The 26,981-nt window shown below is 49.3% G+C and overlaps 1 long non-coding RNA gene across 1 annotated transcript; it reads left to right on the forward strand.

Annotated features, from left to right (window-relative positions):
* Window positions 1-12,135: 12,135 nt before the first annotated feature.
* On the forward strand, window positions 12,136-25,526 carry LOC120638054. The gene is made up of 3 exons (XR_005659511.1): window positions 12,136-12,490; window positions 14,851-14,992; window positions 24,355-25,526. It is a non-coding gene; the product is annotated as an uncharacterized LOC120638054 (long non-coding RNA).
* Window positions 25,527-26,981: the final 1,455 nt, after the last annotated feature.

A 26,981-nucleotide genomic window follows, 5' to 3' on the forward strand; every position in this document is an offset into this window, starting at 1 on the left:
TTTGAATCTGTTTTTCTTTCTCCGGGTTAACCACTCAAGTTTTTTAATTAGATCGTAAGCTTCTTGTGGGCAGGTATCATATCTGCTTACTCTACTATATTACATTCTCCCAAGAGCGTAGTACAGTGCTCTGCACAGAGGAAGTGCTCAATAAATAGCACTGATTTTGTTGATGCTTATTATTATGGTATTTATGTGCTTATTATGTGTCAAGCATTGTTCTAAGCTCTGGGGTAGATGCAAGATAATTAGGAGCTCCCCGGCTAAGCAAGAGGGAGAACAGGTATTGAATTCCCTTTTTCCAGTTGAGGAAACTGAGGCCCAGAGAAGTTCAGTGATTTGTCCAAGGTCACACAGCAGGCAAGTGGCAGAGTTGGCATTAGAACTCAGACTCTCTGACTCCCAGGCCCGGGCTGTTTCCCCTGGGCCATGCGACTTCCTTGATTGATTCGTTGTACTCTACCAAGGTCCTAATATAGTGCTTGGGGAGGAGATTCGGGCAGCAAGTAGAGTAAGAGTAACCTCCCGTTCTGTCTGGGATAGTTTTTCTTGATATACATTGTCTCCCCACTTTGCCCAGGAAAGGTGGAATGGGATGTGGGGTGTTGGTGGGGGCAGGGATCTGGAGAAGTATGACTTCCCTGCCCCATGGTTCCTGGTTAACGTAGATAGTCAAGTTCCTTTCTTGTGGACTCCTCTGATTTTCAATTTACTGTTTCGCTTTCCCAGTCCTTCAGTATCTGCAACTAGCACCTCCATTCGTCAATCAGTTGTATTTATTGAGCACTTGCTTTGTGCAGAGCACTGTGCTAAGTGCTTGGGAGAGTATAAAAGAACTGCATTGGTAGACATGTTCCCTTCCCTCTAGGAGCCAACAGGCCAGAGGAGGAGACAGAGGTTAAAAAAAATTACGGTTATGTACCTTAGACTGTAAGCTCCTCGTGGCCAGAGAACATGTCCACAAACACCTTTATAGCGTACTCTCCCAAGCGCTTAGCATATTGTTGTGTGTGCATACAGTAATCAAGATATAAGTGCTGTGGGGCTGAGGGTGGGTAAATAAAGGGCACAGATCCCAGTGTAAAGGAAGAAGGAAGGAAGAGGGGGAGTAGGGAATATTATGGGCTTAGTCTGGGAAGGCCTCTTGGAGGAGATGTAATTTTAATAAGGCTTTAAAGGTGGGGAGGGGAATCATCTGTCAGATCTGAAGGGGAGGGGAGTTCCAGGCCAGAGGTGGAATGCCGGGAAGGGGTTGGCGGCGAGGTAGACGAGATTGAGGAAGATTGAGTAGGCTAGTGTTAGAGAAGTGAAGGGAGTGTGTTGGGTGGTAAAAGGCGGTCAGTAAGGTAAGGAGTCAGGCTGACAAGTGTTTTAAAGCCATTGGTAAGGAATTTCTGTTCGTTGTGGAGTTGGATGGGCAACCACTGGAGGTTCTTGAGGAGTGGGGAAACGTGGACTGAACAGCATTTTTAAGAAAAATCATCTGGGCGGTAGAGTGAAGTATGGACTGGAGTGGGTAGAGACAGTAGGCAAGGAGGTCAGCGAGGAGGCTGATGCAGTAGTCAAGGCGGGATGGATTAAGTGCTTGGATCAGCACATTAGCAGTTTGAATGGAGGGGACTGGGTGGATATTAACAGTGTTGTTAAGGCAGAACCAACGGGATTTGGTGACATTGAATATGTGGGCTGAATGAGAGATGAGTGGAGGATAATGCCAAGGATACGGGCTTGTGAGACGGGTGGCCGTGCTGCGCAGAGCACTGCACTAAGCATATGGGAGAGTTCGAGAGAGTTGGCAGACCCTTCATGGCCCACTATGGCTTTCCCCTCTCCCCCATTGTCATCTGAGCGATTCTCAGCTGAAAGGCGAGGGGCCAGAGAAGATGTATTACTGTTTTCATGGGTGCCAGCGTGCAAGTGATTTCTCTCTCAAACCAACACGCATGAGGATGCAATCTCTCCATTGGTAGTAAGCTCCTTGAGGGAAGGGATCAAATCTACCAATTTAGTTGTATTGTGGTTTCCCAAGTGCTTAGGGCAGTGCTCTGTGCACAGGACACGCTCAGTAAATACCATTGATTGAAGAAAAACTACAACAACCTAGCGCTCGGCTCCAAGGACTCTAGTAGGACTTTCTAACGCAAATGATAATCAGCAATCAGTCAATTTATTGAGCGCTTACTGGGTTCCCTGGCTATGACGAGCTTACAGTCTAGGAGAGGACCAAATTGAGCTGATTTACCCCAGTAAATACGAATGGAGGAATGAATAATAATAATTATGGTATTTGTTAAGCACTGTTCTAAGCTCTGAGGTAGATACAAGGTAATCAGGTTGTCTGACATAGGGCTCACACTTTTAATCCCCATTTTACAGAAGAGCTAACTGAGGCACAGAGAAGTTGAGTGGCTTGCCCAAGGTCACAGAGCAGACAAGTGGCGGAGCTGAGATTGGAACCCACATCCTCTGACTCCCAAGCCTGCGCTCTTTACACTAAGCCATGCTGTTTCCCCAGTGGATGAATGACTGAATGTTTTCTGGCAGGCTAGGATTGAAATAGGAGCCTCAGTTTATTCGAAACCTAGAAGCTACCAACAGTTGTGGGTTTTCTGGACTTGACTCTCTGTACTGGACTGGACTGGACTTGATTCTCTGTAAATCATTCATTCATTCAATCGTCTTTATCGAGCCCTTACTGTGTGCAGAGCACTGTACTAAGCACTTGGAAAGTACAGTTCGGCAACAGAGACAATCCCTACCCAACATCGGGCTCACAGTCTAGAAAGAATTAAGCATTTGTTATGTGTCAGTCACTGTAATAAACCCTGGGGGAGGTACAAGCAAATGGGGTTGGACAGTCCCTGTCCCATATGGGGCGCTCAGTCTCGATCCCCATTTTACAGATGAGGTTAAGTGAGGCCCAGAGAAGTGAAGTGACTTGTCCAAGGTCACACAGCAGACAAGTAGCTGAGCTGGGATAAGAACCCATGACCATGACTCCCAGGTTCGTGCTCTATCCACTCCTCCATGCTGAATCAAGGAAGTTCCCTGGATTCCATACTTGTAAGATTCCAGTTCAGGACATGAAACTGTATACACTGATTCTCTCTCCCTAACTCTCTCTATCCTGCTTCTTTAAAGATGATTACTGCCATTCACAGAATCAGTTCCTCTAAAGAAATGCAGAAATAAATGAACCAATCAGGAAAAGGAAGAGTATGAAGCAGCGTGCCTCAGTGGAAAGAGCCCAGGTTTAGGAGTCGGAGATCATGGTTTCTAATCCTGGCTCCGCCACCTGTCAGCTGTGTGACTTTGGGCAAGTCACTTAACTTCTCGGTGCCTCAGTTCCCTCATCTGTAAAATGGGGATTGACTGTGAGCCTCACGTGGGACAACCGGATTATCCTGTATCTACCCCAGCGCTTAGAACAGTGCTCGGCATGTAGTAAGCGCTTAACAAATACCAACGTTATTAAACAGCACATACTAAGTTCTCCCTCCAGATCATAAGCTACCTCTCTAGACAGTAGGCTCCTTGTGGGCAGGGGACATGCCTACTAACTCTGTTATATTGTACTTTCCCAAGCACTTAGTAATCAATCAGGAAAGCCATCGATTGACTGACTGATGGTCTGATGACTCCTCCTGGTTTCTTCATGGGCTTCTTAAGATCTGTCAGAGAAGCTAGAGTTAAGCCAGGTCCCATGCTTCTTAAGATCTGTCAGAGAAGCTAGAGTTAAGCCAGGTCCCATTTCCCCTCATTCCCCATTCCTCCCACTCCTACGTCTGCCTAAGGAACTACAGCCATGAAGTGGAAGCATTCTTTGCTCCAACAAAAGTTACCAGGGAAATAGTTCAAGCAAGGCCTCAAGTAAAGGTAAGCATTTCCTAGTGACAGAAGGCGTGCAGTGCTTTGGAGATGGTCTGAAGTCCTCGCCCACATGGTAATGTGATCCATCAGGGGGACGTAGTTCAAACTGAAACTTTCAAACCAGTCCAAAGAAACAAGCTCACCTAACTTTTCCGTGCTAGGGAACTTCACAGAGAAAAATCTCCCACTCTTTGATGCACTGCTTGAACCACTCCAAGCCTGGAGCCAATTTGCCATAACTGAATTAAGAATAAATAGGCTCTGACTTGCTGTTTGGCCCCTGGCACAAACACATCAGGTGGAGAATGTCAGGATTTGGTTTGGACGAAGCTAGGCTGGGCTAGGCTTCACAACATTATCAGGATATGGCCGAGAAAAATGCTCGTGGCTTTTAATTGTAATCAAACAATTATATTTATTGAGCGCTAACTGTGTGCAGAGCACTGCACTAAGTGCTTGGGAGAGTACTTGGGAGAGTACAGCGTAACAGAGTTGGTAGACACGCAATTTGTTTTTATCTTGGTCAGCAACTCCCCCTTCTGGAGTTTAGGGGACTTTCTGAGGGTCCATCAAATGCTTTTCACTGGTCAAAGAAGGGGATAGAACTGATTAAAAAGGGTTTGGTTAATTAGGGTTGATTAAAATCTTAGTGAATAGTCGTCAAACCCATCAGGAAGATGGAGGATACAGTCTATGTGACATTGTAGCAACCTTGGGGAATTTGTTGTAATAGAATTCCAGGTAAGAAGAACCAGAAATATTAATCCCAGAATGATAGTGCTGCAAAGGAAACTAAATGCAGATTTTCAGTGGGATCTTTTCTCTACTGGGTCTTCTTGACTGCAGATTGGTGTTTGAGTTTGAACACTGGGCATTCTCACCATTGTCCTTAAGCACAAGACTTTAAGCACTGTCCTTTTGGGTCAGAAAAGTGGTCAGATCTAGCCAATCCAGTAGCCTTGTCTCTGACAGGAGCTGTTAGACTTGTACTGTGTTACCATCAGTCTCTGATGAGGTCAGTGTGATTTCAAAATATCCAGAGTTCCTTTAGAAGGTTGGCAAGAGAATTGCCTAGAAGGAAATGATAAACTGTATTTCCCAGAAAGCCAAGGGTTGAGTCCTTACCATTTTGCCCCACCATCAAGGGGTGATCCTGGATTATTAGTATTATTTTCATTAAGCACTTACTAAGTTAATCATGTCGGACACAGTCCCCGTCTCGCATGAGGCTCATATTCTTAGCAGGAGGAAGAACAGGCAGTGAATCCCCATTTTACAGATAAGGAAATTGAGGCCCAGAGAAGTTAAGTGACTTGTCCAAGGTCACAAAGCGGGCAAATGGCAGACTTGGGATTAGAACACAAATCCTCTAATTTCCAGGCCTGTGCTCTTTTCACTAGGCCACACTGCTTCCCTGGCTGAAGCCAAGCCTCCAGAGTTCTTCTGGGTCAGAATGGAGACAAATTCTTTTTTCTGCCATTGCTGCTAGATTGAGGGACTTCTTGGTTCACTCTGAGGAGCCAGATGGCCAGGACTAAGAAGTCCTTATCCCTTCATTAATCCGATGGGAAGGTAGTCAAGAGAAGGGAGGTGGGGAAACTGGGATCCATCTGGGGGTTTTGGGGTATGAATCTGAGTTTGTGGCTTTACATCCTTATCTGAAATGACTTCCCATTTATCTCTGATTAAAATATTATTTGTCAGTAGACATGTCAGAGCACTAGGTAAGGTTCCCTTACTTTATTTATTCATATTAATGTCAGTCTTCCCTCTAATCTGTAAATTCATTGTGGGCAGAGAACGGTGTCTACCAATTTGGTATTATTGTACTCTCCCAAGCGCTTAGTACAGCGTTCTGCAGTCAATCAATCCATCAATGGTATTGATTGAGGGCTTACTATGTGTGGAGCACTGACCTTAGTGCTTGGGAGAGTCCAGTACAACAGAATTGGCAGACGCATTCCCTGCCCCTGCACCCAGTAAGGGCTCAATAGATCTGACTGATTGATTAATTGATGGTTTCTCCCGGCACAATTCTCTGTGGAAAACAATTTCAAGGGCTTCCCAGCTGCTGCAGGGAGAAACATTCCCCACTGTCCGTTTTGAGCTTCTTACTTTCAATCTTCAAAGGAGGGCCCCACGTTCCTCTCTCATCAAAGTGCTTTGGAGTCTGTGAGCTCACTGTGGAAAATTCATTCAGTGGTATTTATTGAGCGCTTACTATGTGCAGAGCACTGTACTAAGCGCTTGGAATGTACAAATCGGTAACAGAGACAGTCCCTGCCCTTTGACAGGCTTACAGTCTAATGGGGGGAGACAGACGGACAAGAACAATGGCAATAAATAGAGTCAAGGGGAAGAACATCTCATTAAAAAAATAGCAAATAAATAGAATCAAGGCAATGTACATCTCATTAACAAAATAAATAGGGTAATGAAGATATATACAGTTGAGCGGACGAATACAGTGCTGAGGGGATTCATTCATTCATTCATTCAATAATATTAATTGAGCGCTTACTATGTGCAGAGCACTCTACTAAGTGCTTGGAATGTACAAATTGGTAACACATAGAGACAGTCCCTGCCTTTTGATGGGCTTACAGTCTAATCGGGGTAGACGGACAGACAAGAACAATGGCAATAAATAGAATCCAGGAGAAGAACATCTCATTAAAACAATAGCAAATAAATAGAATCAGGGTGATGTACATCTCATTAACAAAATAAATAGGGTAATGAAGATATATACAGTTGAGCGGACGAGTACAGTGCTGAGGGGACGGGATGGGAAAGGGGGAGGAGCAGAGGGAAAGGGGGGAGAAGAGGGTTTAGCTGCAGAGAGGTGAAGGGGGGGTAGAGGGAGCAGAGGGAAAAGGGAAGCTCAGTCTGGGAAGGCCTCTTGGAGGAGGTGAGCTTTAAGTAGGGATTTGAAGAGGGGAAGAGAGTTAGTTTGGCAGAGGTGAGGAGGAAGGGCGTTCCAGGACCGTGGGAGGACGTGCCCCAGGAGTCGTCGGCGGGATAGGCGAGAACGGGGGACGGTGAGGTGGTGGGCAGCAGAGGAGTGGAGCGTGCAGGGTGGGCAGTAGAAAGAGAGAAGGGAGGAGAGATAGGAAGGGGCAAGGTGATGGAGAGCCCTCAAGCCTAGAGTGAGAAGTTTTTGTTTTGTGCGGAGGTTGATAGGCAACCACTGGAGGTTTTTAAGAAGGGGAGTGACATGCCCAGAGCGTTTCTGCAGGAAGATGAGCCGGGCAGCGGAGTGAAGAATAGACTGGAGTGGGGAAAGAGAAGAGGAAGGGAGATCAGAGAGCAGGCTGACACAGTAGTCCAGCTGGAATATTACGAGAGCCCGTAACAGTAAGGTAGCTATTTGGGTGGAGAGGAAAGGGCGGATCTTGGCGATATTGTAAAGGTGAGACTGGCAGGTTTTGGTAACAGATTGGATGTGTGGGGTGAACGAGAGAGCCGAGTCAAAGATGACACCGAGGTTGCGGGCCTGAGAGACGGGAAGGATGGTTGTACCATCCACGGTGATAGGGAAGTCAGGGAGAGGACAGGGCTTGGGAGGGAAGATGAGGAGCTCAGTTTTGGTCATGTTGAGTTTTAGGTGGCAGGCAGACATCCAGGTAGAGATGTCTTGGAGGCACATCTCTACCAACTCTATCGAATTGTACTATCTCAAATGCTCAGTACAGTGCTCTGCATACAAAAAATGCTCAATAAATACCTTTGATTGATTGGAAAAGCAAAGCAAAAAGACATCTATGTTATTATTATGATTACTCTCAAACGTGAGCACGCAGAGAAGTAACGTACAAAATATTTATTAGAGTAGTGTCACGTCAGTCTCAATCATTTCCAAGGTCACTTATAAATATATAAATATAATTTTAAAATATATAACTTTTAGAAACTCATAAATAATGACATTTAGCCCCTAGTGCTGGAAATTTGCTATATAGATCTTCTGGGAGATGTTCTTCAGCTTTTCCAGGAATTTCTTCAGTTGGATGCTGTTGGTTCCGGTCACCGGACATTTTTTCTGGAAAGGGAAAAGCATTCAACTTATTCATTCACTTGTATTTATTAAGTTCTTACTTTGTGCAGAGCGCTTTTCTAAGCGCTTGGGAGAGCACCATATTACAATAAACAGACACATTCCCTGCCCACAAGAATTTACAGTCTAGAGGAGGAGCTTAGGCCACGGGTGAGAAGGTATTTCCCCTGGCTGGTGTCTCTCCTCTCTCAGGGGACCCCCTCCCCTCCCCAGCCTGGCCCAGCTAAGTCTCTGGTGGACAGCAGGATGAGCTGCTTCTGCCTGGGCATGGCTCTCTACCCTTCTTCCTCTGGGTTGGAGGGACTGTTTTTGCTTTGTTTTGTTGTCTGTCTCCCCCTTCTAGACCCTGAGCCCGTTGCTGGGTAGGGATTGTCTCTATCTGTTGCCAAATTGTACTTTCCAAGTGCTTAGTACAGTGCTCTGTACACAATAAGCACTCAATAAATATGAATGAACGAATGAATTAATGAATGCCTTCTCTACTGAAACTTCCTCCCCAACCCTCATCGGGTGGCCCCACCAGACACCCCAAGAGACACACCGACCGAGCTTTCCTATCGGTCACCCCCCATCAGACAGCCCTACAGACACACCAAGTGGACTCTCTGCTCAGGCACCCTCTCCGCATACCCCCACTGGACAGTCACAGCAGACCAGGCTGCAGGATGGCCCTCAGGTGACCTGAATTTCCAGGAATTTGTTCCAGGACAATTTTGCCCATCACTAAGCGGGAGTTTCTCCCTGCCCTCCCCTGGGATGGATCCCTCCAGACCCTTCTGGGCCCCTGGAGCCCATCCCCTTTCCCTCCCCTCTACCCACTTGCTTCCCACCCTCCCACCACCCCCAATCCTGGTGGCCATGGGACTGACTCTTACTCCCTCCCACCCTCCTTAAGCCCGAAGGCCCTGCGGCTGAGCGTCCTCTACCCCCAGAGCCTCGCGGCTCTGCTGCTCAGCAGCCCTCATCCCCTCAGACTGACAGCTTCGCTGCTGAGCACCCACTACTCCCAAGACTGGCAACCTGCTTCTGAGAGCCCCTTCCACCCAGACTGGCGAAGCTGCTGTTGAGCACCCTCTGTCCCGAGACTGGCGGCCCTGCTGCCAAGGGTCATCGGGATCCAGCGCGACCCTCCCGCCTGAGGTCAAAAGCGGTGGGAACTGGCGGCCTGGGGCCATGGGGAAGCAGCCCCGGTAGAAGACAAGGGGAGTTCCGGCCAGGGTCCCGACCGTCGTGCGGTAGGAGAGCAGGCCCCACTCACCTGGTGCACCAGGTTGAACAGGTTGATGTAGAGGCCGACCAGGTGAGGGATGGTCGTGCAAGTCTCTGTGGCCTGTTGGAGCACGCTGGTGGCCTGGCAGAGCGTTGCTAAATCTTTGGGGCTCTAGAAAGAGAAGAGAGGGTAAGCCAGGTTCCCACCTCAGTCAATCAATCAGCCAATCAATCAACTGGATTTATCGAATGCTTACTGTGTGCAGAGGACTAAACGCTTGGGTGAGTGCAATAAAGGAGTTGGTAGTCATGTTCTCTGCCCACGATGAGCTGACGAGATTTCAGGCTAAAGGGGAACGGTCTGAGGCCCCCCCCCAAGGGTCCAGTTCCCTCACCCACAATCCCGTGAGATCCAACATGCTGCCACATACCCACACAAACAAAACTCTACATATACAGCTGCATGTGCAGTCACACAAAGTTCTCCACACGTAGTTCTATGCATTTGCGGGCACACGCACAGCCAACATAATAATGTTGGTATTTGTTAAGCGCTTACTATGTGCAGAGCACTGTTCTAAGCGCTGGGGTAGACACAGGGGAATCAGGTTGTCCCATGTGGGGCTCACAGTCTTAATCCGCATTTTACAGATGAGGTAACTGAGGCGCAGAGAAGTTAAGTGACTTGCCTACAGTCACACAACTGACAAGTAGCAGAGCAGGGATTCGAACCCATGACCTCTGACTCCAAAGCCCATGCTCTTTCCACTGAGCCATGCTGCTTCTCCATGCAGTTCTATAGACTGCACCTATACATACAGTTCTACACACAGTCACAAGTTCAGTTTTTCACACACAGTCACACACACAGTTCTATACACACATGGCCATACACACAGTTCTAGTGGCTAGAGACCAGGCCTGGGAGTCAGAGGCCCTGCATTCTAGCCCCAGTTCTGCCACTAATCTGCTGGGTAACCTTGGGCAAGTCATTTAACTTCTCTGTGCCTCAGTTACCTCATCTGTGAAATGGAGATTAAGGCTAGAAGCCCCATGTGGGATGTGGACTGTGTCCAAACTGATTAGCTTGTATTTACCCCAGTGCTTAGTACAGTGCCTGGCACATAGTAAGTGCTAGGCAAATACCATTTTTTTTTACAAAAAGGTCTACACACACCTAGCCACATACACAGTTCTAAACATACACAGCCCCTCACACAGTTGCACTGTTCTGCACAGCCACACACAGCTCTACAAACGCAGACACTCACAGCCACACATTCAGCCTCATTCACTTAGTCACACACAGAGTTCTGCAGCCACTCACACAGTCACCATTATATATACATACACATACATACACTCGGTCACACATGGTCACACACACACATTATACTCCCTACAGACTTTCTGCAGGCTGCTTCACACAGTCTCACAGACAGTCACACTATGGGACATACAGTCTAGCGGTCGTTCACACCCACAGCCTCCGCCGACAAGCAATCAAATCTCCCTTCCTCTTCCTGCTCCCAGCTCCGCACTTTGTCTTTAGTTTGTGGTGAAGCTGAGGTGAAGCTTCAGACACACGTTTAGCTGTGGTGAAGATTTGAAAGTCCCAAAGCAGTTTCGGGAAAAGAAGCTTTTGCTCCTCCCAGGATGCCCTGGGGCAGACTGGGCAGATGGGTGCCCCGCTCTGCTCTCCTCTGTCTCAGGCCCAACCGGAGATCGGGAGCTGTTTATCCCAAATCTCCCATTCGTTCCCTGAGGCCCACAAAACTCTCCTGGTCCTTTGGGGCCGGTCTTCATCAGCTCCCTCCTCCTCCTCACCTCTCCTTGCCCTCTTACCCCCCAACCCCAACCCAGCCCAGCGAAGCTAGCATCCACCTCCAGAGGGAGATTGCATCACCCTTCGGACAGAGAGGAGATGAGAGGGCTGAGGAGGAGAGCCGGGGGTTCTCCTGGCCCAGACAGAGATGAGCCAGCCTCTGCCTCTCCCCACCGTCGGCCGGATCGGATCTAGGGGGATGGATTCCAAAGCCCTGCCGCTGGCAGTCACCTTAGCGACCCTACTCACCGAGGATGTGGGTGAGAGATGCCCCGGGGATGCTGGGGAGGCCGGGGGGACTGGAGGGGGAGGGGGCGGGGTGGGAGAGGGGCCAGAGTCATCACCGGAGCCTTGGCTTCCTGTCCCTCGTGCTCCCAGTGCCGTCCAGGATTGGAGCAGCTCTAAGGTGAAAGCCTAGCTTTGCCTCAGGCCCAGCTTGAGATAGGGGAGAGAGGAGGAGGGTCATCGGCTTATTTTGGAAAGGGCTGGAGACAGGCTACAGTCCAGGAGGCAGGAGGTCCTAGTTGGGCATCCCAGCCCTCACAGAGGGAGTGGTGGGGAAGGAATCAGGACACCTGGGTACCACTTCTGGTTCTGTCCCTGGGCACCTCTGGGAAAAGCCCTCAGCCTCTTTGTGCTTTGGTTTTCCATCTGAGGGATGGCTGCAAGGGGGTCTGTGAGCCCACAGGCTAATGTGGGAAGGCCTTTGGGCCCCTCCCGATCCCCCATAGAGACAGTGACCAATAAAACAGGGTCTGTTTAACATTCTCCAAGCTGCTAAAACCTCCAACATCTCCCAAGACCTTCCTGGAGTGGATGACTGACTTCCCAGAACTCAGGGGATCCTAGAAGAAACCCCTGAACATTTTCTCATGGGATTTCCTCCAGTCCCATTGGCCTTCTGGGGTCCAGGGTCAAGTTAGCCAAATCTTGGCAGGCCCCACCCGGGCATGGGGCTTAGCATCACGAGGTCATGGGCTCCTCCCTCAAGCCTGAACTCATCTTGCTCAAGGGCCTGCAATGCTCAGCTTCCTTTGTCCTGGCTTTGTTTTCAGGCCCCTCGCAGGGTCCCTGGCTCAGGCAGTGCTGAATGAGCAGAAACTGTGCGCCGGGAGTGTCGAAAACAAATCTCTGTGGGGTGGGAGCAGAGTTCAGAGGCATTTGGGGGAGGAGTGGAGCCCCCAGGGTGGAGGAGACGGACCAGAGAGCGCCTCTCCTTGGAGGTATCCACCGTGCTCTGCTCCCCAGTTGCCACCTGGCCCATCGCGCTTCTAGAGGGGTCGTGGGGTCATGGGGTCACGGGGTCGCAGCACGGCGGGTCCAGACCCTGGTACTCACCATATGCGGCCGAGGAGAGGACGGCTGAGAAGAGGACGGCAGGTGGAACGAGGAGTCTGGAGTCTTGATGGAAAGAGAAGACACGAGTTAGCAGAGCGCATCGGAGCTGGGACCTCTCTCCCTCTATCTGGGATCCACCCTGGGCTCTGGAAAAGCCCCAGCTTCTCCGGGGGACTTAGCCGGAGGGAGAGGTGAGTTGGGAAGGGGTAGATTCTAGCCTTACCACACAGGGTGGGAGGGTGGGTGGGAGGAGGGGGGGTGTGTTATTGATAACAATAATAATAGCTGTGGTATTTGTTAAGCACTTACTCTGTGTCAGGCACTGTACTAAGCACTGGGGTGGATACAAGCAAATCGGATTGGACACAGTCCCTGTCCCACGGGGGCTCACAGTCTCAATCCCTATTTTACAGATGAGGTAACTGAGACCCCGAGAAGTGAAGTGACTTGCCCAGGGTCACACAGTAGACAAGTGGAGGAGCCAGGGTTAGAACTCATGACCTTCCGACTCCCAGGCCCATGTTCTATCCACTACGCCTTGCAGATGGGGACTCGGTAAGAATGGGTGGCCCAGGCTAGAGGAAGGAGGACACAAAGACAGGGAGGAGGGTTCCCCCTTTTGTTTGATCAGAGATAGAGGCTCAGAGAGACGGGCCTTGGGGAGGGGGACACGGAGGAGAAGCCCCCGTGGTGATGTGGATGAAGTGGGAGGGTCTCTTTAGGGAACAGAAGGCTGAGAAGGGTGTTTGTGTGATGACAGAAGACCCTCCCTGGATGTGGTGTAAGCGATTAGAGGGATTCCCCAAGTGGGAACAGCTCCCAGGTAAGACCTGCCCCTCGGGCTAAGCAGGCTGATAGCTGGAGAATGGACATTGGCAAGGCTGCTTCGGGTTTTGTCTCAGGGTATGGGGCTGACCCGGCTGCCAGTGGCTGACCCCAGGCTCCCCCATTTCTGGTGCCACCACAGAAAGGGACACAGAGGCTCTGCCTCAACCAGACTCTCTGGAGAGAGAAGGCCGGGGTCCCAACTCCAGCCTCCTGGCGCCTTTTCGCCGCCCTCCCAGAAAACCCGAGCAGAGCAAGATCGAGGGGATATTGAGCCCTGGGGCCCAAGAGAATGGACCGAGACCCCCACTGCAACCCACCGACATATTTCTGGGGCCTCACAGCGTGGCTGTAGGTGAAGATGAGAGACCATCCCAATCCCTCTCCAGTCCTGAACTGTCCCCTGGTCATCCCAGGGCCCCAGGCTCCTCAGACAGGTTAATCATCAGGGCCAGGAGCCAGGAGGCTTGGGGTCGCTGCACAGTAACCCAAAGAGCTGTGGAACCTATCAGGTTTCCAGGAAACAGGAGCTCTGAACCCCATCTCTCAGTACAGTGCTCTAGGGAGCCACTGACGGGGCCATAGCGGCATCAGCAGTGCCGACCCTGGACATCCCCTCTAGGTACGTGCAGGCTTCGGTGGGCAGGGGTGTCCTCCCCAGCTTGAATTCACTCCTCAAGAGTCCCCTTGTCCCCAGAAGATTCCTAGAACGGGTTGAACAACACATCTCTCCCCAGATCTGATCTGCTGAGACTGTTCACACATCCGCTTCCTTGTCTCAAGTGGCAATGGTGAAACTTCAAGGACCAGAGTGTGAGAATCACAAAGATTGTGTTTTCACTATGGCAGAAACTGTCCCAGCTAGAGTCAGAAGGGACACCCCCACCCCCCACGCCCCCGACCCCAGCCCTGCCTCCCCACTGCCGACCCGCGCCGGCCTCTCCAGACGGGGTTTCGGTTGCCAGCCGGAATCCGGATCCGCCCGCCGACCCGTCGAGCCGGAGCAGACTCCGGGACTTTCTCTCCGAGCTCCCGGGGCACACGGGATGGGAACGATCCCAACGGCTCCAGACAGAGAATTCGACTTCCCTCCCGCAGGGTGGGAAATCCTGACTTCGGAAGATGCCCAACTCCTCACCCTCCTGGCCGCCAACCCTGTTGTCCCCAGATCTGTCCCACTTGCCCCCTCCCCAGAAACTGGTGAACTGCTTCTTGCCTCATTGGTCCCCAAACCCCATGGCAAAGGGCCCGGGTCTCTTCTTACCTGAGTGTCTTCAAAGACGTCTATCACTTTTGTGTCAATACAGGGAAACTTGAACAAAGGACAGAGATGAAGAGAGAGATCAGGAGATATGGAGAGAGAGATTGAAAGAGAGAGAAAGAGAGAGAAGATAATATGAATCACCCGACACCGGTGCCGGAGAAACATCTCTCTTCGTACTCTGTCCTGGGCTCCCATGCCTCTTTTCCCAAGAAGCTCCGCATCCCGACCCCTCCCCGAGAGGCAGCTGCCCTCCCATTCTGGTCCCGCCCGCTCAGCGGGCCCTTCCCTCTTCCGAGAGACCCCTCCCTCCCCCTCCAGAATCCAAAACGAATAGACCCCCCTCTCCGGGCAAGGAGGTAGAGGGTCCACCCCACCCCCACCCTCCACCGTGAACCAGGAGCATACGTACTTTCCCCTTCAAGGTGACGTTCAGCAACTGAATGTTTTCCTCCATCCAAACAGCCCAAAGTCTCTGCGGTCGTTGCAACACCATCGCCCCGACCCAGGAGGACAGCCAGAAGACTGTGAGCAACGTATGGGGGCCTGGTGCCATCGGGACTCGTCTCGGCGGGGAGGCGCAAGGTGCAACGAGCGGTTTGCCAAGGTGCGTCTGACAGAGCTAACCTGGCAGGGTGGCTATATTTATGGGTGGAAAAATCTGCTGAAGCCATAGGAAACACTTTGTATAGGTGACTTTGGAAATTCTAAATTTCACCAGAGCGGGCTGCACCTTTGAAAATTGCATGGACATCAACGGCTTCACTTCTAGGAGAAACGATGCCTCATATAAAAATGTTCCTATGGAATCAGACTGATAGGAAAATGAAACCTCTTTTGAGAATAAATTAAAAAGTTTCGGTTAAAGGAAATTGCACCATAATCAACTACAGAAAATTAATCTCTCTCATCAGCCTGGTCTGCAGACTTTTAAATTTCCACAGGTAGCCGGAGCCCCGATGCTGAGCAATCCCACCATCTCCTGGGGAAAGAAAAGATACAGTAATAGCAAGAGAGTTCGATCTGAACTCTAGGCGGAGGGTCTGGCTGGCGGGGCAGCATGTGGTCAGCGTGAAGACCATTCCTGGGGACATCCAGGGAGCAAGGGAACATTCTCTCCCCACCACCTGCCTCCTCTTAGAGAGATCAAGGAGACAGAGCAAAGAAGGGGCTGCCTTGTAGATGCTTGGCTTCAGGAAGATGATCCAAAAAGATAGTTCAGATCTCCCCCTATCCGAGTCCATAGAGAGGCCTCGGACCAGGGGGAATAACTGCGGTATTTGTTAAGCACTTGCTATAATAATAATAATGATAATGTTGGTATTTGTTCAGCGCTTACTACGTGCAGAACACTGTTCTAAGAGCTGGGGTAGATGCAGGGTAATCAGGTTGTCCCACGTGAGGCTCACAGTTAATCCCCATTTTTCAGATGAGGTAACTGAGGCACAGAGAAGTTAAGTGACTTGCCCACAGTCACACAGCTGACAAGTGGCAGAGCCAGGATTCGAACCCATGACCTCTGACTCCCAAGCCCGGGCTCTTTCCACTGAGCCACGGCTGCTTCTCTATGTGCCAGGCACCGTACTAAGCGCTAGGGTGGACTGTAAGCTCGTTGTGGGCCGGGAATGTGTCTGTTTATTGTTATATTGTACTCTCTCAAGCACTTAGTACAGTGTACTGCACACAGTAAGCGCTCAATAAATACGATTGGATGATTGAATGAATCCAAGCAAACCTGGTTGGACCCAGCCCCTGTTCCACATGGGGCTCACGGTCTTAATCTCCATTTCGGCAGTCCAACTAGCACCTTGATTTCAGGGAATTTCAATTCCGTCACAGACCGTCCAATTGCGTGGTCCGAAATAATAAATCTGATGATATTCTTTCAACCCTTATTTGCCAAGTGCTGGGGTCGGCACAGGATAATTGGATTGGACACAGTTCCTGTCCCACACAGAGCTCACAGTCTAGGGGAGAGGGAGAACAGGAATTTAGAGAAGTGGCATGGCCTAATAGATAGAGCAGGGGTCTGGGAGTCAGAAGGTCATGGTTTCTAATCGTGGTTCTGCCACTTGTCTGTCATGTGACCTTGGGTGAATCACTTTACTTCTCTGTGCCTCAGTCACTTCATCTGTAAAATAGGGATTGAGACTGTGAGCCCACTGTGGGACAGGCTCTGTGTCTGACCTGATTTGTTTGTATCCGCCTCAGTGCTTAGTAGAGTGGCTGGCACACAGTAAGCGCTCAACAAATAACACGATTATTATTACGTTTACCCCTATTTTCAGGTGAGAAAACTGAGGCACAAAGCTGTTAAATGACTTGCCCAAGGTCTCACACCTGGTCAGTGGTGCAGCTGGGATTAGAACCCGTGTCTCCTAGATCCCTGGCCTGGGCTCTTTCCACCAGGCCACGCCGCGTCCCGAAAGCCTCCCAGAGAGGTCGGCCAGAGTCGGTAGCTCCGTTTCACAGATGGGATGACTTAGAGCAGGGGGAGGGTGACTTTCCAGGGCCCACCCAGGTGGTCTTCAGAAGGTACCTTAGTCGTGAGCCCTGCCCCGGCCTCCATCCCAGTGGGTCCCTGCGGTGGCATGGGGGAAAAGTCCCGGGAATGGCTGGAGCCCAAGCCGGAGTGAAATCTGTCATCTTCTCTGCCTCAATTTCTTCCCTGCCCCCCCACAACAACCCCAGCCTTCATTTCCCTCGTCCGCTGCCTGCTGGGTTAGGTCAGGCTTGGGATTATGGGTGGGAAAGGAGACAATTTCTTAAGCTTCACGTCACACTGTACACAGCCGGGAAGATGTTCCCTCAACCTTTTTTGGCCTCATACCCAAACACAGAGTGAAGACACATTTTAAGGGGGCACTGACTGTATTTACTTAGAGCCTACTGTGTGCAGAGCCCTACAGTAAATGCTTGGGAGGGAGCACCTAAAGAAATGCACCTTGCTTTCTGTCCTGCGGGCAGGGATCATTTCTACCATCTCCAGACAGTGAGCTCGTTGTGGGCAAGGAATGTGTCTTTTTGTTGTTGTATTGTACTCACCCAAGTGCTTAGTACAGAGCTCTGCACATAAGAAGCACACCTAAGGGATAGAGCACAGGCCTGGGAGTCAGAAGAACCTGGGTTCTAATCTCAGCTCTGCCACTGGTCTGTCGGGTGACCTAGGGCAAGTCACTTCACTTCTCTGTGCCTCAGTTACCTCACCTCTAAAATGGTGATTAATAATATGAACTCCATGTGGGATTTTGACTGTGTTCAACCTGATTAGTTTGTATCCACCCCAGCGCTTAGTTCAGTGCCTGACACAGAATAAGGGTTTAACAAATATCACATAAAAAAAAGCACTCAGTAAAATACCATTGATGTATTGATTACATCTATTAGACTCTCCTCTTGTCCAGTAGATTACTCTGCATACAGATAAGCACTCAATAAGCTATAACTAAGTAATTGATTGAAACGGGTGGTAATTAGCTGATGGGGACTAGTTAGGTTTTACCCTCTTCTTCTTCTTCAAGCACCTCTTCTTCTGTTCTTTGAGGCACAGGGAAGTTAAGTGACTTGCCCAAGGTCACATAGAAGGCAAGTGGCATAGCCAGGATTAGAACTCATGTCCTCTCATTCCCAGGCCGGTGCTCCTTCCACCAGGCCACACTTCTTCTCATTTGAATGCTCTGCTCAAGGGCAGAGGGATGTGAGATGTGCTGCCCAGGGGTGCAAAAGACATTGTTTCTTTCCTTTTACCCGCTCCATTTTCACTCATTCATTCACTCCATCGTAATAATAATAATAATACTAATAATAATGTTGGTATTTGCTAAGCGCTTACTATGTGCCAAGTACTATTCTAAGCACTGGGGTAGATACAAGGTAATCAGGTTGTCTCACGTGGGGATCGTACTTATTGAGAGCTTACTGTGTGGAGAACACTGTACTTGGTGCAGAGCAGTGGCTCCATCCCAGCTGCCTCTCATCCACGCACATCACATTCCCACAAACGTTCGCTCAACAAGTCGTGTCCATTTCACCCCAAAAGCTGTGCATGTTTATTCATTCATTCATTCCGTCGTATTTCTTGAGCTCTTACTGTGTACAGAGCATTGTACTTAGCACTTGGGGGAGTACAATATAACCATAAACAGACACATTTCCCTGCCCACATTGAGCTTATAGTCTAGAGGGGGAGACAGACACTAATAGAAATAAATAAATGAAAGATACGCTCATAAGTGCTGTGGGCCTGGGAGGGGAGATGGTTAAAGGGAGCCAGTCAGGGCAACGCAGAAGGGAGTGGGAGAAGAGGCAAGGAGGGAGAGTGAGGGAAGGAGTTTCAATAAGGCCTTCAATAAGGCTTCGAATAGGGGGAGAGTACTTGTCTGTCGGATCTGAGGAAAGGAGGTTTTCCAGGCCAGAGGCAAGACAAGGGTGAGAGGTCGGCGGCGAGGTAGACGGGATCGAGGTCCCCTGAGCAGACTGGCGTTAGAATGTGTGTGTGGACCAGAGCCCAGCCCAGCCCACTGCTCTGGCTGGGCTTTGGGGGCTGAGGACTCTCAGAGGTATTGAGGGCTGGGAGGGGGGCGAGAAACGGGGGTGCACAGCTCACACTTTCTGCCATTAGAATGTCAGCTAGGTGAGGGCAGGGAAGGTATCTCTTGCTTTGGTTGGACTTGTATTATATACTGCACCCAATAAGCACTCAATAAGTACCCTTCTTCCTCCTGCTTTTTCTCCTCTTAGGGATCTGATTATAAACTCCTCGAGGGGCAGGGATCATATCTATCAACTCTGTTACTGTACTCACCCAAGCATCCAAGTATTCTTTCAATCATTACCCCTGCTTAATCAATACCCCTGTTTGGTTGATCGATAAAGGAACTTACCTGTTTATTGTTATAGTGTACTCTCCCGAGTGCTTAATACAGTGGATAGCACACAGTAAGTGCTCAATAAATATCAATGAATGAATGAATGAATGAATGAATGAAAGCAAGAGGGAGCCAGGGAAGGAGATATCTTGGGGATTTCAGAAGTGGACAGTGATTCTTGCTTCAGTGGCTTGAAGAAATTGGAATGGTGAGAGGGGACAGGGAGAGGGGGAGAGAAGGACAAGTAGAAAAAGCAGAGAGATGTAAAAAGAAAAAAGAAAAATGAGGAGCAATTTGGCCTATGAGGAATAGTGTGGCCTAGTGAAAAGAGCATGGGGTCTGGGAATCAGTGGACATGGGTTCTAAACCCAGCTCTGCCTCTTTCCTGCTGCATGTGACCTTGAGTAAGTCCTTCTCTGCTACTCAGTTTTCTCATACATAATATGGGGATTCAATTTCTGTTCTCCTATCTCTTAGACTTTGAGCCCCTGGGGGACAGGGACAGTGCCTGACCTGATTAATTTACCCCAGCGCTTAGAGGAAGTGCTCGAAGCATAGTAAATTCCATGAAAAAATAAAAGAAAAAGAGGAAGGAAAGAAAGTGAGGAAGAAGAGGTCGAGGAGGAAGTGAAAGGGAAGAGCAAGAGGAAAAAGGAAGAAGAGGAAGAGAGACAAGAAGAGAAGCAGCGTGGCCTAGTGGATAGAGCATGGGCCTGGAAGACAGTGGAGCTGGGTTCTAGTCCTGGCTCTACCACTTGTCACTGTGCGACCTTGGACAAGTCACTTCACTTCTCTGTGCCTCAGTTACTTCATCTGTAAACTAGGGATTAAGACCCAGAGACCCATATGGGGCATGGACTGTGTCCATTCATTCTGTCGTATTTATTGAGATGTCACTGTGTGCCAGGTACTGTAACTAAGCTCTTAGGAGAGTACAATACAACAATAAACAGACACATTTCCTGCCCACAACAAGCTTACAGTCTAGATGCAGGGGAGACAGACATTGTAGCTTGTACCTACCCCAGCACTTAGTTCAGTGCCAGGCACATAGTGAGCACCTACAAGTACTATTAAAAAAAGAGATAGAAGAGAAGAGAAAGAGAAGAGGAGGGCATAGTTGGTAAGTAGCTCCATTCCTGTGTGGGAGATGAAGCTCCTTGGGTGAATGAAAGGTTACAGTGAAGAGCAGGAGCAGAAGGAGTTAAAATATTCTCCAGGGAAAATACAATAGTTTGTAATCTCTCTCCTTGAGGGCAAGGATCACTGTCTACCATCTCAACTGTATTGTATTCTCCCAAGGGCTTAGTACAGTGCTCAAGAAGGAGACCTTATTAAATATTATTAAATATTATTTATTGAATATGTTAAATACAGTAATTACATTAAATACATGATGGTATGTCATTATATACCATTGATTGACTGATAAGAGCTTGGATGATGGGAGAGAAAGAGCAGGGTGAGCTGTTTATCGTTTTTTTTTTTAAAGAGCATTTGTTAAGCACTTACTATGTGCCAGGCACTGTACTAAGCTCTGGGGTAGACATGAGCTAATCAATGCAGTTGGATGCAGTCAATGTCCCTCATGGGGTTTACACTCTTAATCCCTATTTTATAGATGAGGTAACTGAGGCCCAGAGAGGTGAAGTGACTTGCCCAAAGTCACGCAGCAGACAAGTGGCCAAGTCGGAATTAGAACCCATGAGCTTCTGACTCCCAGACCTGTGCTCTAGCCACCCTGTTTCTCATGTAGAAAGTTGAGACCTTCACAATTTGTGCCTAATAGAGAAGCAGCATGGCTCAGTGGAAAGAGCATGGGCTTGGGAGTCAGAGGTCATGGGTTCGAATCCTGATCCACCACTGGTCAGCTGTGTGACTGTGGGCAAGTCACTTAACTTCTCTGTGCCTCCATTCCCTCATCTGTAAAATGGGGATTAAGACGGTGAGCCTCACGAGGGACAACCTGATTACCCTGTATCTACCCCAGCGCTTACAACAGTGCTGTGCACATAGTAAGCACTTAATACCAACATTATTATTATTATTCGAGCACCCAAACTTGAGCCTCTCTGCAGCCTTGCCTCGCTGCCCCTCTGGGGCCAGACCGGGAAACTGAGGGAGTACCGGGAGGGTCTCCACATCCATTCTGCCCCATACTTGGCCCACTTGGTGCTTTCCCTGGACTCCAGTAGGAAAAAGGGTGATTTGCTCTCCCAGGTGAACTGGGAGTCCAGTGGCCTGGTGGGAAAAGCCCGGGCCCGGGAGTCAGAGGAACTGGTTTCTAATCCCGGCTCTGCCAACTGCTTGCTGATCTTGGGCAAATCACTTCCCTTCTCTGTGCCTCAGTTTCTGGAGTCGGAAAATGGGGATTTGGTGCCTATTCTCTCTCCTACTTAAGGCTGAGAGCCCTCAGGCAGGACAAGGACTGAGTCTGACTTAATTAACTTGTAGGTACCCCAGTACTTAGAACAGTGTTACTCATAGTAAACACTTAAGTACCACAGAAGAAACAAAGAAAACAAACACTACCTCTGACAACCCACAGCCCTTTGCGGGGCGTGGTCTCTTCGTCCTGTGAACCACAGCCACCTGCTCCTCCTCTCCCCTGCCTACCTGTTCCTGGACCTTACTGGCATTAACGAACTGCCCAATTATTATGGTGGTATTTATTAAACACTTTCTATGTGCCAGACACTGTACTAAGCACCGGGGTAGATACATAATAATTAGGTTGGACACAGTCCCTGTCCCGCATGGGGCTCAGAGTCTCAATACCCTCTGAGACCACTTGTGTCCAAAATAGAGAAGGCACCATCTGAATCAGGCAGGAAAGATCACTCCTTTGGGTCTCACCGTCTCCCTGAGACCCTCCCTGAGATCCTTCCTACGACACTACATTTGTAAGAGCACATCTCTTTCAGGAGACCTTCCTCAACTAAGCCCTCATCTCCTCTCCTCTCACTCCCTTCTGCTTCACATTGCACTGGATTTGCTCCCTTTTTTTCACCCCACAGCACTTACACATCCATAATTTATTTATTTATATTAATGTCCATCTCTCCCTTTCAACTGTAACCTTGTTGGGGGCAGGGAACTTGTCTACTGATTCGGTTATATTGTACTCTCTCAAGTTCTTAGTTCAGTGCTCTGCACACAGTAAGCACTCGATAAATACCACTGATTGATAGATTGGTTGATAGTATATTTTTGAACTCCTCTTGGGAGAGGCCTACTGTAATAAGGTCTTGGGAAAGTTTGAGCCTTGATCCCTCCCCTAAAGGAGCTTACCCTCTAATGGAACTCCACTCCTCTGGGCTCATGGTGGGTAGGGAACGTATCTGTTTATTGTTATATTGTATTCTCTCCCAAGCAATTATTACAGTGCTTTTCATACAGTAAGCACTCAATAAATTCCACTGAATGAATGAATTCATGGTTCCTCCGTCTCCAAAGCTCACTGATAATAGTACTTTGATCTGGTCGAGCAGGGTCGGCAGCCACTTCTCTCTGTCAATGCCCAGATTTTCAGAGCAAGGAAGGGGCATCAGGAGATGCTTGGTATTAGCACGGCCCATCCCTCACAACCTCCTGGAGGGTGGAGGGTGGAGAGGGAGGCAGCAATTTTTCTATCCCTCAGGGCCTTGTGTCTCAGAGGCAGTTCTATGTCTCTATCTCTCCCACTCTCAAACATCTGTTGCTCAGTGAAGTCTTACTCAATCAATCAGTCATATTTATTGAGCAATTACTGGGTACTAAGCACTTGGGAGAATATAACACAACTAAAACAGTCAGTCAGTCGGTTAATCAAATTTATTGAGCACTTACTATATGCAGAGCACTGTACTAAGCTCTTGTACAGTATAACAATAAATGGACACATTCCTTGCCCACATTCCTTGCCCACTTAATGGCCCAAATTGGTCCTTTCGACCTGACCCGAGGCCTGGAGGTGACGGGTGATTTGACAGTTTTGATTGCTTGGAAAGGCGCGATCAGCTAGTCTGTGGTCTTGCAGATGATGTGTGTCCCTTGGTCAATAACAACAGCAGCCATTATGGTACTTGTTAAGTGTTTACTTTATGCCAAGCCCTGTTTTAAATACTGGAGTAGATACAGGTCATTCAGGTTGGACACAGTCCCTGCCCACATGAGGCTCACAGTCTTAATGCCCATTTTACAGATGAGGTTCCTGAGGATCAGAGAAGTTAAGTCACATGCACAAGGTCACACAGCAGACCTGTGGTGGAGCCAGGATTAGAACTCAGGTCCTTCTCACTCTCAGGCCCATGTTCTATCTAGTGAAGCAGCGTGGCTCAGTGGAAAGAGCCCGGGCTTGGGAGTCGGAGGTCATGGGTTCGAATCCCAGCTCTGCCACTCATTAGCTGTGTGACTGTGGGCAAGTCACTTAACTTCTCTGTGCCTCAGTTACCTCATCTGTAAAATGGGGATTACCTGTGAGCCTCACGTGGGACAACCTGATTACCCTGTATCTACCCTCAGCGCTTAGAACAGTGCTCTCCACATAGTAAGTGCTTAACAAATACCAACATTATTATTATTATTATTACTAAGCCACGCTGGTCACAGTGAATCTCGTTAGAGAGCTCCCAGAAGAAGAACACTGCCAACAGAACTGTGGCCGTGTTGAGGTGGAACAGGTTTTCTTCCTCCAGAAATTGCCTTTACCCCCCTCCAGAAAGGGAGTCCATCAACACCAGTAAATATTGGTTCTTGGGCCACACCCTGGAGGTCTCTGGAGCCTTTCCCATCCTCCCAGGACTCAGTTGTCCCAAATTTGCCCTGCTTTTACCAGAAGCCTTTGCATTGGGTCCCAACTAAGCAGTTGTGTAACAATGTTTCTGAGAGTCCTTCTGTCCCACCAGACTTCAGTGCATTCCTGGGCAGACAGACACAGTCCTGCCCCATGATTCCATGGGTGAGTTCAGAGGGGAACTTGCTTTATTTTATTTTTTTATGGTATTTGTTAAGCACTTATGTGCCAAGCACTGTATTAAGCACGGGGGTAGATACAAGCTAATCACATTGGACACAGTCCCTGTCCCAGCCAGGGCTCACAGTCTTAATCCCCATTTTACAGCTGCGGTAACTGAAGCACAGAGAAGCGACTTGACCGAGGTCACACAGCAGAAAAGCGGTGGAGCTGATATTCCTGAGGACAGACCACTTGGAGGAGTGTGCCATCAGCTATCGTCACAATTTGGAACAGGATTCTCTCCCATTTCCCCCTTCTCACCCTCAACAGTGTGAGAAACATGTCCAGTCTTTGCAATCAGGGGAGATCTGAAACAACTTGTTTGAACAGAGATGGTTAGTGGAGAGATAGAACCAGTAAATGAGGAAGTCTATTCTGGGCCTTGTTGACTTCCTTGGGAGATCAGAGAGGTCACTAGATGGCTATCTGTGGCTCCCACTGTACCCCTTGAGGATTTTCACCAGGTCACCCACAGTCCTGATGGATCACTGCCAAATGCTGGGACCTCCCTGGGCAAGGAAATGCCAGCCAGAGTTTTATCTTCAGAGTTTATCTTCTCCTCCCTCAGCTTTTGATAATCTACAAAGAAAGACCTGAATACTCGTACAACCGACCCTGCTAACAATCTCCCTTCCCTCACCCAGTGGCCTTGAGGGGAGTTAAGTGGCAGAAGTTGGGGTTTTAATCATTCAGCTGTATTTATTGTGCACTTACTGTGTGCAGAGAACTGAACTAAGCACTTGGGACAGTACAATGCAATAGAGTTGGTAGGCACGATCTTTGCACGCAAGGAGCACAAGGGGTGGTTTCTGGAGGAGAGTGAAAGCTCACTATGGGTAGGGAACTTATCTGTTTATTGTTATATTATACTCTCCTAAGCACTCAGTACAGTGTTCTGCACACAGTAAGCTCCCAGTAAATGCAACTGACTGACTGACTGACTGAGCAGAGGGTGAGCGAACTGGAGGAATGCTAAAATTCATGAAAGAACAAACCTGAAATTGCTGTTTCCGAATTCCCACAGCTCGAGACGAAGATGAGTGGGATTTCACAGCAGCTGTGGGGAAGTAAGTTACTCAAACACAGGCAGGGGGGTAAAAACATAGGGAATTTGTCCCCACTGGAGTGGCACAGACATTTCAAGACTGTAAAGTCTTTGAGGGCGTAGAGCCTGTCTACCAACTCTACTGTACTCCCTTAAACACTTTAGTTCAGTACTCTCCACACCAGAAGCACTCAATAAATACCATCGGTTGATGGAAAAGCCTTTGGAGAAATTCGGGGATGAGCGTCGTTAATGGGTGGCTGGAGGGAAAGTTGGGATACAGAAGGGGAGAAGTCGTAACGGTCCAACCATCAGGTGGTTCTTTCGGGCTTCCTGACACCACTGTCAGGGACAGTATCCTGGGCAGGTTGGATGTTGGTCTGCCCTGGTTCTGACGGTGCGGGCACGGTCTGAAGACCCTGCCTCTGACTCCCTTGAAGACCGGTCATGTGTGTGTGTGAGTGTGTGTGTTCACGCATGTGGGTATGTGTGCTTAATCTCCAATTGGAGATCATGGGGCTACCACCTTCTGGGACTGCGGGAAGCCCCAAGTGAGCAGATGAGTTCAGAGATTCCCTCAGCGACTGAGGGGAAGGACTGGAATCACTGCCGTCACAAAAACAGGGCTGACTGTATTACTTTCGGGCCGGGTTCCTGCCCTCCAACTGCCTCCCCCGCCCCCGCCAAGTCCCACCCCACCTCTGACTTCCACGAGGCTGTGGGCCCCATTTCCACACACGGGACTTTTTCACTCTGTGGTGGACTGAAGAGAGCCTAGCATCAAGACATATCTGATCACCCGGAAGGTGGCTCAGTCGTCACTGCCACCTCACGGGGCTGCTCCGGAAGCCTGAACGCTTGATCCCCATTACTAAATTTAGCATGGCTGCGGCCTTCCGCTCACTCACGTTACCCCTGGTAAAGGGTGTGGGGGAGGACAGAAGGGATTTGTGTTTTAAAATAAAATTTTGAAGTAAAGAGAGAGAGTGAGAGAGAGTGAGTGAGTGAGAGAGAGAGAGAGACAGAGAGAGAGAGAGAGTGAGGCGGTGGGGAGGGGCTCTCTGAAAAGGAAGTCGTAAGTCAAAAGTAACTACTGGAACCTCAGATGGTCTCTTCGTGAGGCCTTTTGGATTGCCCAGATCGGTCGATCCGGGGTGGTCGGTTGGAAGCTGATGGTTGCCAACCGGGCCTCGGTCTTGCCTTGTGCAGGCGGGGAAAGAGCCGTAGCGGGTAGAGAGGGGAGGACGGTTTTGGCTTCCTTTTAATTTTGTAATCAGGAGCGGACAGAGTGAAAGTCGCTGCCTGTCCTGAGAGCTCTGGCTGGTGGCATTTCCCTGACTCACCAAGTCTTTCTGATGGGACCTGGGGTTTATCAGGCACCTTGGGCTCTCGAGGAGACTTCGGTCCAACCTCTCAGCCGGATAAGGGGCTGTCGGCCCTGGTCATGGGAGAGGATGGGCGGGTGGGAAGGTCGGGGGAGGAATCCTCATTTTTAGTTATTACACAAACCGGTTTGTGAAAAAAAATGCACACACACACAAAAAATGCCAGTCCTGGCACAATCAACGGATGACAAAATTTCCCCTCTGATCATAATGAAAAGCTGATAAACTGATAAAATTGATAAACATTTCGGCTCAGTTTTCAGAAAACTCTAACCTTTGTGCCGAAGAGTTTAGTCAAACGG

Source organism: Ornithorhynchus anatinus, chromosome X1 (assembly GCF_004115215.2).
Source record: "Ornithorhynchus anatinus isolate Pmale09 chromosome X1, mOrnAna1.pri.v4, whole genome shotgun sequence".
In the NCBI taxonomy this organism is placed as follows: Eukaryota; Metazoa; Chordata; class Mammalia; order Monotremata; family Ornithorhynchidae; genus Ornithorhynchus; species Ornithorhynchus anatinus.